Raw genomic sequence first — 17,908 nt, 5'->3', positions numbered from 1 at the left:
GGTTGATCACAACACATGCTGAATTTTCCCGCCAATAATCGATCAATACAGCAATTGGTTGATCGAAAAATCACGTGACCATGTGATCGATAGCATACAAACAAAGCGTGTGGAATAAATGTTGGCAAAGTGCCTATCGAAAACTGTACTGAAATTTGAAACAGTGCCAATTAAGCGGATATTTCTTGTTCAAGTCAGACTTTTTTATTTATTTTTAATTATTGTGGTGCCTTACCATGTTTTCATATGATGTTCATAACACATAATTTAATATAATTTGAGAGGAAGGCATTACGTTAAAGTTTTCGAGGAGAATAAAAACCAATGCCAATTTTGATATTCATAGGACAACCCAGTACAATAGTGTAGAATTTAAAAATGCTTAAACCTTAATTTGCTCAGTAACAAGCTACTACATTTTAGCACTAGGTAACAATCTCTAAAAGCTATATCAAAATAACAAGATAGGAAGCCTTCTTAAAACCCAAGGTACAAAATGTTCTTTAAAAAAAAATGATCTGTTTAAAAGATTTTATTGAGAGAGTTATAAACAGGTAAAACTTTGTAATACAGTGTTGTTAAAGACGAGTCCCTGACATTGGTATGCAGGTTACTAGCGTCAGTTTGTTGCTAAGCAGTAACCCTATGCAAATGATATGCAAATGTGATCTCTTGATGCAGCGTGGGAAGTAACCATGGGCAACGCGTTTGATTTAAATTTCCAGGGTATTTTAAATCAGATGACAATACACTAGTGACAGCAGAGAATAAAGACTGCACATACCCGCACGCTAAATCTACCTGAAAAATGTCTTTTGTTGAAACAAGTTCTTCTTTTTGAACATAGTACGGGGGCTAAGGCAGACGTTTGCTTAACGAGGAACCTTGGCCGTGATCATGCCTGTATCACTGGCATACATAAAATATCATTACCTTTATTTATAACATAAAAGTTGACTGTGAAAATAAAATTAACTATCCCCTGAGGCATCTCACGTTTCACAGCCACCACTGTGTTGTGTTTAAATTAGTGAGATATTCAGGTCAACACAATGTAAATATGAAATATTTGTTATTGATGGTGTTGATGACTGTGAGTCCAAAGGTTTTGTTGATGGCATGGTCAAAGCATGTGCCACTGCTTGCTGGGATAGCATCAGGTGCTAGTAGCAGTATTTACAAAACACGTGCTTCTCATAAAACAATGCTGTGTACACGTCTACAATGTGATTAAAGCAATGACATCAAACACTTTTCCAAGCATAATTTAAAATCAAATCAATAACCATATTTTGAAAACTACTCGCGTGTTCTGAACCTGATTGTCATCATTGACCCCTAAGCTTAATGTACCGGGTATTATTAACTTACCGAAAGGGGTTAATTATTCAATGGGTTTTAATTTTGCTTATTTCGCTTACTGGAAAATGCGCTAAATTAAAACCCAGTGAATATGTACTAGTAGAATTTAGCATAGAACACATTATCTAAATGATAAAACGGTGAATTTAAAACCCACAGTGATAATTTTACAGTATTCATTTATCATTTTTCAAAAAAAACAATCAATATCAAGATCGCATTTTCCTTCACAGTAATCCTTTTTAACATGAACATACATTTAAGCGACTACCCAACACAATTTCACCAGGTTACAAGCATTACTATGCACAGCTTATCAGGTTGACTCACCTAGGCGCAAGAATGCCATAATTCACCCAGTTTTTATAAACCCTGGAGCAGCACCATGTCACATGCAAGTACTATATAGGGCTTAATTATGTGCTGGGTTTTATTTTCATGTCTTTCACGGCCAATTAAAACCCAATTATTATTCAAATTTAAACTCAAAAAGCATTGTTTCCTTCACAAACCAGTAAATTTAAAACCGAGTGAATATCCTCATGCATTAAATCTTCTTACACAGCAGACATTTTTGCCAGTATTCACAGTCTATTACCTTTTTCTGTATTGAAAATTGTTTTTGGAATACTGAAAAACTTATTGAAGATTTCAGAAAATGTGGTTTGCATTATTTCCACAATTACCTAGGTTATAATACTAGCTACCCTGGAGCATAAACAATCTTTGCAAAACTTTTTTTTTATTGGTGTGAAGGTATGTATGTAAATATATCACGACCTCAGATAAACTTTGTAAAAAATATATTTCAGGTATCAGTCTTTGGTATCATCGTTTCAATCATGGTCTTGGCATTCTATGGGTAAGAATCACATCGATAGGCAGAAAAAATGAGGATTTTAGACTATGGGTTTTACTCAGATATTTGAGCATGCACACCTCTGTATGTTTAGGTAGCACCGCACATATAACAACACCCTCTGAAAAACTGACAACATCAACTAGTTCAATATACTCTCACACTCTTGAGGTCAAAGTTCACACATCAATCAATACTGTCTCATTTCAAAAGAACTTGGACTCAGCAGATATTTGGCATTCATCACCACAGCAACTTGTCAAAGATATTTACTGCAAGAGGGATGAGAGGGGTGTTTTCTACCCCAATATCCTCCTTTTAGGTGCAGCATTTTTAGAAAAGATGACATATAGGCAAAAATAACTAGAAAATGAGAGAAATACTCTAGTCTTGTGACCACTTGTGATCTTTGAGGTTAGACACACCCAATATGACATCCCCCTTCAGTTTTCTAAACTCCGTCGATTCAATAGCTTTTCAGAATATAATAAGTATAGAATAAAACCGGTTTCTGGTCAGTGAATGGGTCACATTTCACTGAACTGGACTACAGAGACTCATTACTGAGACAGGCATTACAGTGAAGATGCATGGCCAAAGGGGTATTACAATTTGCAGAAGGGCTCCTAAGGTGTCAAGGGGCAGTACATCAGATTTGCAGGGGGGTCAGCTGTGCAAACGTCAAGAGTTCACTTGCTCACATGATGCAGTTCTAGGATGAAAGGTTTTATAGAGCATGTAAATAAAATATCTAGAGCACTAGTAAAATACTATTAAAGAACAGTTTTTTTAAACCCATGGCCATGCGCCCCCTTATCCTGGGGAGCAGATCATCTGGCAACCATACAGTTCTGATTTACCGGGGATAACATGTGGCCAGTCTTCAACTGTGACCTGTCTGATAGTAATTTTGGCCCTAAGGAAGCCATAGAATGCTCCATTTTAACTTAGAATTATCAAAAACTCCACACCCTGATAGGGAGAACCCTATCTCTTGCAGTTTTTTTCTAGAAAAACCCCTGAAAATAGTTAATAAATACTTGTATACTATTTGATTCAGTAGTAATGCACTTGTCTAGTGTGTCCATAGTAACTAAATGCTACTGTTCTAATATAAATACCAAGAGATGGCATGTCAACAGACATTGCTGTGTAGTGATCATTAACCAAATATTTGAAATATAGCTTGCTCTCATTCTATTCTTTACGGCAAAAAGTTGTAATTTGTTCTGAGAATTGTCAGGTTTTGGTTACTTTTATTATTATGAGTTCATACAATCAGAATACCGAAAATTAAAAAAAAAATGAGTCATCAAATGATTTTTTAAGATTCAAAAGTCTCAAATATCATGAAAAATGGTCAAAATTGTCATTTTTACACTGGTTTCCATGGTGAGATTATTAATTCATATCATAAATTTTGCTCCATGACATAGGATGATGAAAAAGTTGTAATTTGTTATTGTTATGAAACCTAACATTGTGACATCATTGAGTTTCCATGGTGATATTATTTGTCCATTATATACAATGAGAGGTTATCTCCCATAATGCATTGCTGAGTAACATGCTCAGTAGTGGAAAATTTGAATTTGGCTTAAACCACCTTAAGTAATTCAAATAAAATAGACAAGATACTATTCATTCACGGATTACAGAGAGTAGCTGTCAGTTTTATTAGTTGATAGGAAGTACTGAGCATCACACAATATAAAGGACACTTTATGACACAGCAGTATTCAATGGTTATGGAGGAAATGATGAAACAAGATTAAACAGGTTTTCTTTATTCAAGGACACTAGAAAACACTGGGAAGTGTACTGAGGGAGTCGTAAAGTCTATGTAAGCTGTGATTGGGTGATAAGATTAGCTGCTATACACAAATAAAGTGAATCACACCACAGTACACAATAGAAGGCATCTCTATTGTTTATGACAGAACTAAAACAATAACATGCATTGTACAACATACCTTTTATTGAAATAGAAAATGAAGCAAGCTTTAACAAGTCTTTTTCTCATTCAGAACAAATGTCTGTTTGTTCTTTAAAATTCAATTTCATTTACACCTAGCTTATGCTAATGAACAGTTGTGATTCTTAATTTTATTTAACTCTTTGGGAGTCAGTTATTTGCCGGTCTTTACTAAACAAAACAGGTTTTTCACACAAAGTTCATGACTCAGGAAACTTAATTAACAACATGACTTTAAAATACTTGAAACAAATTGGCTAGCCAGAAAAAAAAATTGTCTTTGCTGGAATACAATTCAATGAGAAGTTTATAATTTTTCAAATTGCACACATCTATACATATAAACTGATTAACATGGCATTGTATTGAGGCAGCAAGTTAGCAAACAGAATCACTAATTTGTCAACCACTTTGGTTTTGACTTAACCAAATGACCTACAATTCAAATATTACCACTCATTTTATCACCACGTAATAATACAATATTTTAAGGAAGTTTATGAGGTTTTACAGAACTGAAAAGTGTGCAAAATTATTTGCCAAGCCTTGGATAGTTCACCCCTCAACAGGAAACATGAGTTGGAAACATAAGACCGATGTGAGACAGGTTACTACTGATTTGAAATCAATAAAACAATTATAAACAAAATTAAAAAAAAAACAATTATAAATATTTTAATATAAAATGCCTTCATGAAATTAATAAAGCATATACCATTACTAAAAGTTCACTATAAATAATAATGATTTTGTCAAAACTGTCAAAATGTCAAAGAAACAGATTATGTAATCAAACCACTAACAATAAATTAAATCAACAAATTTACTCTGAAAAAAAAACTGTTTTTGTTTTTTAAAGGCAGCATGAATGTAGTTAATTACTAATTAGTAATTTAGTGAATTAAATAAGTTGACATTGCAGCTCATTATGAGTATAACTTTCCAGACAGATGGTAAGTTAATACCTGACATTCTTAAAATAATATGATCATTTTTGTTCAAATTTATCTCTAGAAAGCAAAATTTAGTTGTAAACAGAATTAGTCAAAGAAGAATGTGAAATGTGACAATTACTGAAAGCCCAGAAGCCACATGGGGTGCTCAATTCAAATATAAAATTTGCATACATTGACTTCTAGGGTTTGAATTGTCATACTGCCCTCTTGAGTTGGCTTCCTACATATTGTACTACATTTGTTTTCTCTCAGTTGCATGCAAATGAATGAACTCAGAAAATGTAAACAAAAGAGACAATGCTAGACACTGAGGGCGCTTTGCTTTCAGAATATGGCTCCCAACACAGTTCGTACATTTTTTACATCATTTTTATGATATTTTATCTTATTGTCTTTCTTGTTTTTTCTTTCATCCACACTTTATTGTAATTTAACTCAAGATCCTATAAAGAATACAATATCAATAAAGTTTATTATTATTATTATTATCACATTCTGATACAGGAACAATCTGTTCACTGTTGTATGGATATGAAAAACAAGGTAAATTTAGAGACGCCATGGGCTGAATTATGGAGGTGTGACTGTGTGCTAACTAGCTGTCTGTTAAAATGTATAAGTACAGGAAAAGCCTACTTTTAAACGGATTAACAGAAAGTAGTTCATTCTTATATAACAGTAACTGACAAGAGTTTATTTACAATGACTTTATTTATCTTCTCTTGGATGATTAGAAAATCTTAACACAAGCGCATAATCATAAACTTGTCATACAGTCTGTGCTATATTATTCAGGGTTGTGAATTGCCAGAAAAAAAGTTTTCGATTTAAAAGAGAAATATGCAGGTTTTGACATCTTACGCCAAAGGTGTTGACTGTATGCTGATTACTGATATTATGATAGCTTTCTAGATTAGTTACATAGTCTGAAGAGAGGGGGGGTAACATAATATTGAAGCCACTAATGTTTAGCAATGTGGTTGGGTTTTACAAGGCTAAAATCATAAACATGTATCCTAGAACTGTTAAACTTTTATTTTCACTGACATTTAATACCCAATTTCAATGATTTGAGAAAAGGATTTCAAGTTCACAAAATTGCCAAGGGAAAAAATGTGCAGGGTTTGCGCTAGTATCTCGGCAAGACAAGTCCCACTTAAAACATTTTAAGAAATTGAAATTTGACCCTCGATAACTTTATTAGAGATTGGACCCCAGCATGCCTGAAAAACTGGGTCCCTCTTCAATAATTGGAGTTCGGGAAGCAAAATATGGGGTTAACGCAGTCCTTGCTGAATGTGCACATGCATTTAATTTAGCATATCTTACCTAATCAACGAAAATAGCAAAATTAAAAACCAGCAAATAATAATTAATGTATTTACAGTATACATCACTGCATACTTACACAAATCTCACCAGATACCAATCTATAAGTATTAACAGGATTACCATAAATGCTCATTACAGTTGATGGTCAGCTGTTTATTTAAAGCCACATGTCAGGTGACCCAGTCAAAAGATAATCTTTATTTATTTATTGATTGATGGTACATTTCATGTTTGTGTTTTTTGACATTCCTTAATAAAATCTTTAAAGTAGGCAATATTTTATTTTTATAATTGTGACATAAAATAATTACTATTATATTTATAATCATGTAACTAAAATCTAGTGAAAATGTGGCACACAACTGTTAACAGTTGCATTTGGAGAAGAATTTAGGAAATAATAGTACAGGAAAAATTTCCAGCTGAATTCCCCCAGTAAAATGGCACACTGTCATAATACAGATAAATACACAGTTTAGCTAGCCATTTTTAACAAAAGTAATGTAATCCATGTTTGGCTAAAAAAAATGAGTTTTTGGTCAAAAAACCATTGTATGAGATTGGCTTGTTCTCTCATTTTTGGCAGAAATTTGATTAAAAAAGGTTGTGCACACATACTGACTGACCAGACCAGAATTAAAACCTTTTTTTTTTTACCTTATCATAATATTGTCTTCTATATGCCACACAGTGACAGCTTCCAAGCTCATAATCCAGCCATTGTTGTAGTATTAACAGCTGTGAGCAAAAATACTTAAGTAAACATGATGCAATACAGTCTTTCCTGTTTGTATAGACTGATTGACATCTGACTTTCTGATTTCTAACTCTAGAGGGTGCCAATACCCGCCCTTCACTGTCCAGTAAGTGAGTGGGTGGGTAAGGCCCAGAACATTGTCATTCAATATCAGTCGATCTAACCACTCACTTACTACTCAATAGATACATACATGCAGTAATCCAAGAAGGGAAGACTCGCCCTTTACTTTTAAAACCCATAACATTAGTGATATCATTTTATTTCACTTAAGATCATTAACAGGTGTGATTAAATTAGCTTAAATTTTTTCGATGATTTTCTAATAACTTTAAAAACAAAGCTTCTAAAATAGCACATGAGTACAATCTGAATTTCATAATGGATCTTGACAAAAGAGATCTACGATATTAAAACTCTCAAAGTTTAAAGTATGGCTTACACTTTTATAAGTAGCCGCTACCTCAATACTTACAACAATATTAGTTACCACTTTTAACTATGGCCTCACTATTTTAAGCCTTCTATCAAAATGACAGCACTAAGAAGAAAACCATTTAATCACAGAGGTGGGATAGGGAGTGGCTGTATTAATCATTAAGAACATTACAGACCTAAGAAGAGTATATCATTTATAATGCTCCTCCAACACCCATGTTGCATGTCAGTTTTACTTTGAATATCTGATGTTTCAGCCTTTGGCATGTCGGCCCTGGATGTTTTGGAATCATTTTGAATATTGCTTTATTCCAAACCAAGAATTTCGGTCATGGCGTTTTATTTCTTGGCTGGGAACATTATGTACTTTATAAAAACCATGTATGTATTTGTTAGTTAGAGATTTTCCCAGAATATACAAGTTACAGATATATTTGCGTTTGAGTCTAAAACAAATGAGCCATTGGACAACTGCGACATTGGACAACTGCGACATTGAACAACTGCGACATTGGACAACTGCGACATTGGACAATTGCGACATTGAACAACTGCGACATTGAACAACTGCGACATTGGACAACTGCGACATTGAACAACTGCGACATTGGACAACTGCGGCATTGGACAACTGCGACATTGAACAACTGCGACATTGGACAACTGCGACATTGGACAATTGCGACATTGAACAACTGCGACATTGAACAACTGCGACATTGGACAACTGCGACATTGAACAACTGCGACATTGGACAACTGCGGCATTGGACAACTGCGACATTGAACAACTGCGACATTGGACAACTGCGACATTGGACAACTGCGACATTGGACAACTGCGACATTGGACAACTGCGACATTGGACAACTGCGACATTGGACAACTGGGGCATAAGAAATTATACGCGATATACCTGGGTAGTTGCTGTCTATAATGAATATTAAAAAAAAGTGAGATTATTTTCTTTCTAGTCTAGCAGCTCTGATCAAGTACAATTTATCATTGGGTTTTAGGTCACTACTAAGTTCCAAATTGGATAATAGTGACAATCAACATTACATCAACAACTGCATTATGGGTTCCATCCATGCAAGGTCATATACAAACTGGAAAACATTATCAATAATGATGTTTCCAATGCAGACAGCCGATGAAATTTACTATCATGCCAGAATGAAAAAATTTCATACCCCCCCCCCCGAGATACCGCTAGTACCCCCTGCGGGAGAGAGTTCATAGAGTTTGACCCAATAGCGTCCATGATAACTTAGAGTACTGAAACAAGATAAACATGAAAGGTACACAGATTGAAAAGAAACTTGGTACATTGTTGTAACTACACAGACTTCTCCCTTTGAAGTGTCCGATAAGAATGTCACACACACAGCCTTGGCATCACTAATTACAGATGTCACTGTATGCATTGGAATCTCTAATGCAGTCTCTATTGTCAAGATAAATTAAACTTACTCTCATTAACAGCAATGTCATTGAAAACAAAGAAAGATTCACCAAAGAACATTTTAGAAATGCATCAATGAATTCGTAAAATCAGTTTATAAATGGTGCTGTTAGACTTTCAACTACCCATCAGCTTATTATATGTAATTAGTTAGGATCACAAAAAAAACCAGATAATTGCATTTGTTGTAGCTTATAACACTGAATAATGATGAACAATCATGACTATAAACCTCAGTAAGTCAGAAAAACCTAAAGTAACCACACGTCAGTCTCTTTGTACACCAAAATATGATTTAGTAGCTAGTTTTGGTTTAAAGTCTTGATAATGGCCTTCAGCAGGTGGTACTGCAGCTATTTCAATTAATTTGATCAAAGAACACAATGTTTACTTGCTTAACAACATTTTTGCAGATCCCCATTTTGCAGATGTTTCTCTAAACAAACTCAATTAACTACACCACCATGTTTCTAAAGTTCAGAATTCACAGATGTATGTCTTTGTGATTTATGCTACGCTATTTATAGAAAACTTACTGGAAACTTATCGTGTTATGTGCAAATATCACAAAATAACCTCCATGTTTTCTTCACACATTAATTTGTTTTTAATATTTTATTGAATGCAAAACCATTCAGATTGCTGTAAATAATCTATATGTATTTAATAAAATAATTTAATATAATATTTTATATATAGTTATGTAAGATAACTAATCTGGAAAATTATACAATAAAAATATTTTCTGAATAGTCAAACTACCGTATTTACAATCCTGACATCAATTCAGTCGTTAGTTACCCAATGGATTATCCAAAATATCATATGAGGAGATATGATGATTGTACATCGTGAAATCCATTCATTTAAACATTACAAGTTTTAATATTTCATATCTTATTTGGTGAATAGAATACTGGAAACATATTTCATATTTTAATATCAGGAAGTTATTTAATTTATATTACTCAAAATAAAAAACACTATTAATTATATTTAGAGATTCATTGAAATTTGCTTCATTTGTGTCTACATTACTACTGACCCTCAGCTTCAGTGATTCTAAAGCTCACCATACACTGCCAATAGAGGGCAGTATTTGGGTGACAGGGCAATCAGTTGAGAGTAGCTTGATGATGGATAGATGAACACACACTGATATGGACAACATGTAAAACAGCAAGAAGGCCACCGGCAACCAGCCTGTTGTCAGAACAATACAACAGCCACCCCAATTATACGTAAACACGCGCCCTTTCATTTACACACATGGTCCGCAATTGTCAGAGGACACGTGCCATGACAAAAAGATTCTGTCTAACAAAGAAAAACACACTCAATGAACAAACAAAATAAATTCCATCAGTCTAAGTAAGGGCATGCAGCTGGTCTCTCGTATCATTCCATTAGCTGACATGCTTTGCCGACCAACAAATACGCTATAAGTAGCCAAAGGAAATTGAATGAGCAGCTTCGGCTTTGACTAGATGAATAGACACATAGTGCATTGGAATCTCAGACACCACCCCCTCATAACTGTCCTGCAGTTATTGATGGATACCCGCATGCTGTGTCATTCAATGTTGTCATAGTAAATGCATTCTTCTCTGATATACAACCCTAGCAAACTTTCGCTAAATATTTGTCTATGAATTGGTATCACCTTAAATCTAACAAAAAATCGATAATGTTCAGAAAACCAGATTATCAATTATTATACAAATTATTTATGATTTGAAGTGGAATGGATCTCTCAATACCAATTTTATAGTTATTTTAAAAGTATTGACAAAGATGATGAAATTATTTTTGCACCATATAATGTTTAGTAAAAGTGTGTTACTACATCTATACATGATTAACCACAAAGGCTTTACAAATTAAAACCCACATATTTTTTTTCATATTTTCTAAAATGTTGACCAAACCTGTAGTTGGTAAAAGTGGTCACAAAATGATCAAAACAATTAACAAAAATACCTAAAAACAGGTAAGAAGATGCACCAAACTTGTGAAAACAGTGTTCAAATGATTGCAGTTGACAACCACTGTAAATTAATGAATGTACTATAGCAGGTGAGATTCTAGGTTGCAGGGATATTCAGTAAGCTTAACCTTTTTACCTCCATACTTCCTTGCTCAAATTTTTCTGCACTTTTTTTCTTATATTCTTCAATATTTCTGGAAGTGAACCCTAATTTTGGAGCCAACAAACAAAATTTGAGTAAATTTTTTGTTTTTACCCAAAAACTTTGGCTATTTTTGTCGCTATCTTCTAATGGATAGTGCAGACTATAAACAGAACTATTTTGTGAATTTGTGATGAAAAGAGGTAACTGGTGGTGAAACAGTAAAAAGACACTGATTTGTACTAGAAGGAAACGATGCATTTTATGAGTATCGTTGCATATTTACTCACTGAGTTTTAATTTAGTATATCATAAAATACCAGTATGTAATAATAAAACACAGGTAGAAATTTCATCCTCTAATAGATTGGGAAGACTTGGATATGTTGTATCTGGATACTTAAGTTAGATCTCATTCATGTGCCCAGGATTGCAAAGCTTTACAAGGACAAGTCTGCTTCTTCTTCAGAAGCAAGCACTAGACGTGTCAAACATGTCCTTGAAATCTTACCTATGAACAGTGTCGGTATTTTAAAAGGAGATTTAAACCTATTCTAATCAAGTTAAGGAATTCAACATAGCAAGATCTTTGATTGTCACACTATTTGCCTATGAATACCTGTATTGGCAGCAGGCTTGCCGTCTGCCACGTGCCATCAGACAACCCATCTATTGAAGTTGTGGACACACCTGCCTGCCTTGTGTGTATCAGTCATGGGGGGATGTTGAAACAGCCACCCTTTTATCCGCATCTATCCAATAGAGTTCACCAGTTGGGGGACATTGAAACTGAATATCTAATGGTGGTATTAAAAGTCGTGATAAAGGGTAATAACTACTTGGACATTGAGAGGTTTAGGATTTCCATATCAATAGAAATCATCACCTATCTATCACTCCACATCACTATAGTCAATACATCACCAATCTCATCTGAATTTACATAATCACACCCCCATTTTTGCTGGTATCCTGTCACTAGTCCAAAAGAATAGCAAACTAAATACTGTAAAACACATTGAAATAGCTACATGTTATTTTAGCGAATTTGACTCAATACATGAATTAACAAAATCTTAATTTAGCTAAAATGCCAACAATCTCATTGTGAGAATATACTTTATTTTAAATTAGTGACATTTTGAATTAGCCAAATTGTGGATTAGCTAAAATATGTACTCCACAGTATGTATACATGGAAGTAAAACAGTTATCTCTATGATATTTTTTTCTTCTTTGTTTTTCAGTGTTTTTACAATGCTATGTGTTATCCTATCTTAAAAAACACAATTCATGAAATTTTCATCGCTAAAAGTTTCTGCAAATTGTGGGGTTATTCGTGGGGTCCCACAAGGACAAAACTATGCAAAATAACCACAGATGTTCTTAAGGTAGAAGACTACTGATAATTTTGAGAAAGTTGGTCATAAATCGCATGACAATGTTTATTATGTAAAATCATGAAGCTATTGTCCCATGGTACAATGAAATATCATTTTTTTGTGTGTTACAGTGACGAATTTTGAGAAACTTGTCATAATATTTTTCAAAAATTGCTATTTTTAGAATAATTCCATAGAACACAATGTTGAAGAAAAATTACATTTTTTAAAAGCCAGATTTTTGAAACAATTTAGGACAACAATAAGTACTCCATCATAAATAATATATAAATTTTTCAGCCTATGTCACCAGGCTACAATTTGAGATAATGCATAATATCTCTGCCATGGGAACCTATAATACTGTCAAAATGGCCACTATACACTAAAATACAACCATCATTTTCTCGAAAATTAAGCTGGTGACCCTCAACTTTTTTCAAGTTACTAGTAATATCCTTATAATGCCAGGAAGTACAATTTATTGGAAAATGAATATATGTTGGGTATTTCAAGTTGCATTCATGAGTAGGCTTCTACCTTCAGAGGAACATGTATACAATTACATTTCCCACAACCAATTCAGATGTTATGCTATACCCAAGACAGAAACGATTCATTCTAGCTACGCATCCACACAAATGGTGCAATCAAATATTAGGAAATAAGAACAAGAAAAAACAAATACTGGCATTGACAAATCTACTTAGAATCTTACAGGGTGACATTATACTATATAAAATGGGAATAGGGTGACAGTCCATAGACTGTTTCTAAAAAAAAATAGCCATAGAGGGACTGTGAAATAACCACAGGATCACGAACTAGAACATTCTAAACGTAAGCTTTTTCACCATTGTAGATTATTGAATAAAGCATACTAAGCTAGAAACTCTCATCAATTGATAAAATAATGGAATGCATACATCGACGCACTCCAAAGACATGTGAAAAATAGATGATGCCGAAACTACCAAGCTTTGTGTACTTTTGACATTGACAGTAATCTTGAAAAACACGAACGAAGTGTCACAAATCCAGGGTTGCCGTTGGGAGGTTTCATACAAACTAACGCATAAATTAGCATAAATTTGACACAATTATGAATAGAATCAAGACTGTAGCCTTACCTTGATTGTAGATAGAGTGTATTGTTCAAAGCCGGAACTGGGACGGACCATGTAAACATAGAAACCAGTCAAGTGAAGCAATCTCGCAACTCAGCCAAGTCTCTAACTTCATAAAAATGGCGTATCTCGACCATCGAAAGATCACGAAATTCTAATCAGAAGTCAAGTTGACGATAAAAATAATTAGCTACGAGGGATCCACGAAACATAAACAGTGAATCGGTACGTTTTTAGAGCAAATCGAGTGACCTCGTTGATTATGCGGTGTGGTCATCAAAGAACAGATAAACATAAGACCTACCTCCGGACTTCAACAACTCATTCAAAAAGACCACCTAACTAACATGAAATAAGCATCCAGCTCTCTATTTTAGTATTCACCAAAGCAATGAGCCGGGCCACTCCACTTTCGTGATGCGATGATGTTCAATATTTCACAGAAAGAAAAACTTTCGATATGTTTGCGATTATTATATTACATCACGATAAACCTCAATCCAAAACAAGATGGCGGATAGATAATCACGTGGGGGTTTCAGATTATTTATTTGTAGTGAGGTAAAATAGGTAATTGAACTCCCAGTTTGAATTACTTTACGGGCTAGTTTACGGGGTGCCAGCTGATGTTCTAGAATCTGACTCTCATCATTATCTTTGCTGATTAAAAACTAGAACAGTAAATAGATAGTTTGTCTTAACAGATGATCTGACACCACCCACGTTCAGACCAGCACGATAGCAAGAGACAAGTTGCGCAAACTAAACAGGACACGGATGGATTCACGGAATTAAGGATGTACTTCGCGGATAACCAGTACAGAGTTACAGAAATGTTTCGGTTTATGTAATTGAAACTAAACATAATGAATAACAGTGGAAGCAAAAATCATGACGCGATGAATCTCTTCCTCTAATTTGAATTTGCGTATAATCTTCTGCTAGTATAAGACACTCCTAGTAAATTAGTCTGGATTCCGGACTGTCCTCGAAGTTTAATCACACTGAGTTCACATCCGCCAATGCCATATGTGCACGGTCATTGGCGATTATTAAAACTTTACATTAATCTTTTTCAACTGAATAAGTACTGTGACAGTAGGCAAATTCGTGGTTTAGCCATACTGAGTGCAAGGGTAAGCGAGATTTTGGTGAGTTACTTTATTCCATATGCCCCCCCCCCTCATGGATGTATCGATGTTATGAATAATGCTGCTCCTACCACGTGGAGCGATATCTGATAGTATTCCACATTGCACGGAAGTCGCAGAGCAGATTGCCAATCTTGATACGACCGTTGCGAAGACCGTTGCTAAGTGACTACTGCTTCATTATACGACGTGTGGTCATATTCAGAGACATCTATTCTGTCAAACCATGGAGGTAAAATACTTTTTTTTTACCTCTATGGTCAAACGTGCCTCTCACCCGTCACGGGACAACTATTTTGTAAAATGTTTTCATCTATGGTAATAAAGATAAAATTGATTGTAGATAGTTCGACAGACCTCGCAAAGTGCGTAGATTTTAAGTTTAGAAATCGAACAGTTCACATATTACACTAATATAAACTTGTCTATTTAGGAGATGATTATAAACATTTCCGAAGTCCGTGCTACTAGATACTTTGCTAGTGAGAACAATACAAAGACAGGCCATTGTATCGCTTTGAGTTCTTTTATTGACCGTTGGCTTGTACAATTTCGGCATGGAAATTTTGGGTTAGGTTGCGCTGGCAACGTTGAAAAAGGGCGATGTTTACTGAGAATTGCAATGGAATTTGTTCAAAATTTGAATATAAGCTTGTTTGGATGTGTGATAATGTGTTAACAACTTTTATAGTTATTAATTGTCGTGTTCTCTCTGTGGTTATTAAATCACCATGACAACCAATCCATCTGTTCTTATGTGTACACATCACTTCAATTACTAGCACGCGAGGAGTTGGGGTATGCCAACGTGCGCATTATGATGATTGTCTCAAGTGACGAAGAATTGAACTAAATATATATATTTGTTACTGCTGAATACGACGACTTTTAGTAAAGTTTTGATGAGGAAACACACGTGTAATGGCGAATCTTATAGTTCTGTGCAAGAGGATTACGTATAGTAATACTCTCGTGCAAATCGAATTTAAATTTTGAGTCAATTAACAATACGCCGTCATGGAGACGTAGCAAATTGGCGATCTTATCATCGCATTTGAATACTTCATTTGAATACGACACCCAGTAACTCTCGGTCGGAACCTCACCCCTCTCGAAAACCACGACTATGTGGCAATACGATGAACACCTCACGAAATGATATTATGGATATCAACGATGTTGGGGAGGGGGGCTCAACTCACATACTTATCTAGTACGAAAAGCAAATATTATGACATGAACAACATCCTGGCGGCTTTCTTTTAGACACCTGTCTTTGCTGGATACCACACCATCTGACAGACAAACCACGTGACTGCCTTATCAATTCGGAAGTTATTACTTATGACTGATTGCTTAGTGGTCTATAAACTGTGCTGTCACATTATTAGCTGCAACATAACGCCATTGACATAAATTACAGTTTGTCAAAATTTCGACCACACATCATATGCATGTCAACGACAGAATTCGGCAAATGCATAAACTGATATTGAATGGTCCGCAAACCAATTTTAAAATGTGTATGAATCTGAATTGCTAAAGTCGGTTTACATTTATTTTGCTTAAACTATGTCTGTACCATAACTTCCGAAAAGTGACTAGTTGTATACATTCGTCTGAGACAGAATGAATACTGGGACGTCTGCGTAGAAACGGACGTCACGTGGGTAATTGTTGCCGGGGTCGAATAGCGGATAATCCGGTTTTATGAATTGCTAGGCGACATACATTTTCACGTTTCAGATTTTCTATACGGGTCCAAGGATGCAGGAGAAAAGTACAAAAAAGTCTTCAAACTTCGACAGCCTTGAAATTATCAGCCCTATATTCAGTGAATCTGAAATCAATGACATCCGGGCCCCGTTTTTTGTACAAGGCCGTACCTTGCAACCACTTCCCACCTCGCCCGAAAGCCTCGTAATTAGGTCAGTGTTGGATTACTGGGATATATTGGTAGAACTAGACACATATAGATTGGCTGACCTTTCAAGTCGCAATAAACGACCATTGAATCGGTGCCACATCTAGAAAGGAATACAAATTTCGGTTTTAATCAAAGTTTTCTTGCACTGAATGCTTCGAAGATTTTGAGATGCGGTTCAATTTGATGAAATTACCAGACAGTTTGAAACAATTTAAAAAATAAATGAAAATTAATAGTTTTGACTAAAACATTGGACATATTTTAATTTTAATAAACAGCCTTTAAGAAACTCAGAGTGTATAGTAACATTGGAGGAAACCATGTGACCGTTCAGTGAGTGCGGTACGGTGACGGTCATGATTTATTATCAATTGACGATGGAATATATTACCGTGACTGCAAAATATGTCAATCGCAAAGCCATAAATTAGGAGTCAAACATCTTTGAATAATATGGGGGGGGGTGTATCGATACATCTGATAATCTTTCAGATATTATAGATAACTGGTTAAGAATAACTCGACCCTGAACGCTATGTGAACGTTTCCGTTTTGTGTTCAATTTGTAGTTCGGTTCTTCTAAAGTTCAAGGATGTTCCAGGACATATAAATCTAGATAGAATTCGTCCACAAATTAATTAGTGCGAAAATCGTTTTGCCAGTTATTATAATCTTCTATGAACAAGACTTCGCCGTGACTTCGTCCCATTATATTTTTGCTCCGTCAAAACGACTTCAATTGGCCATATAAATTTTGTAGGAGCGAATTGACAAACAAACAAATCTAGATACGTGGTAGTCAAACTCCCGCCATCACAAATGTCGTAAACAGCGACCCCGTATCTCCCGGGTTTGGTTTTTTGCGACGACGCCGTCAGTGATTAGGGTACCATAGACTAAACGGACGTTGGGGGCCGGGAGACTAGAAAAATAAACACACGTAAACGGGCTTGGTTGACCTGCGTGCCATTCCTCGCATATTTCTCACTTTCTTTCCCACGCATTCTGCAAATATACGCACACGGCCTGAAATTGTTGTTTCTTTCG

At 35.0% G+C, this 17,908-nt stretch overlaps 1 protein-coding gene and 1 long non-coding RNA gene across 6 annotated transcripts in view; one reads left to right on the top strand and one right to left on the bottom strand.

The window, feature by feature from the left end:
- Window positions 1-14,275, bottom strand: part of LOC144355665 (uncharacterized) — a 49,345-nt gene extending 35,070 nt beyond the window's left edge. For 2 of the 5 annotated variants that reach the window (XR_014931268.1, XR_014931269.1), the window contains exons 1-2: window positions 14,088-14,189; window positions 13,787-13,937 (exon numbers count right to left, since the gene is read on the bottom strand). This is a non-coding gene — a long non-coding RNA (uncharacterized LOC144355665). Of the gene's footprint in view, window positions 1-11,317; window positions 11,340-13,786; window positions 13,938-14,087 lie in introns of those variants that run through there. The other 3 variants (XR_014931270.1, XR_014931267.1, XR_014931266.1) reach the window with 3 other exon arrangements.
- The window catches only part of ccnd (cyclin D), a 34,060-nt gene that overhangs the window by 295 nt on the left and 15,857 nt on the right, over window positions 1-17,908 (top strand). The gene's annotated exons all lie outside the window — the stretch shown is intronic.

Source organism: Saccoglossus kowalevskii, chromosome 12 (genome assembly GCF_978046115.1).
Source record: "Saccoglossus kowalevskii chromosome 12, keSacKowa6.1, whole genome shotgun sequence".
Taxonomy (NCBI): Eukaryota; Metazoa; Hemichordata; class Enteropneusta; family Harrimaniidae; genus Saccoglossus; species Saccoglossus kowalevskii.
This window is presented reverse-complemented; position numbering and strand designations above follow the sequence as displayed.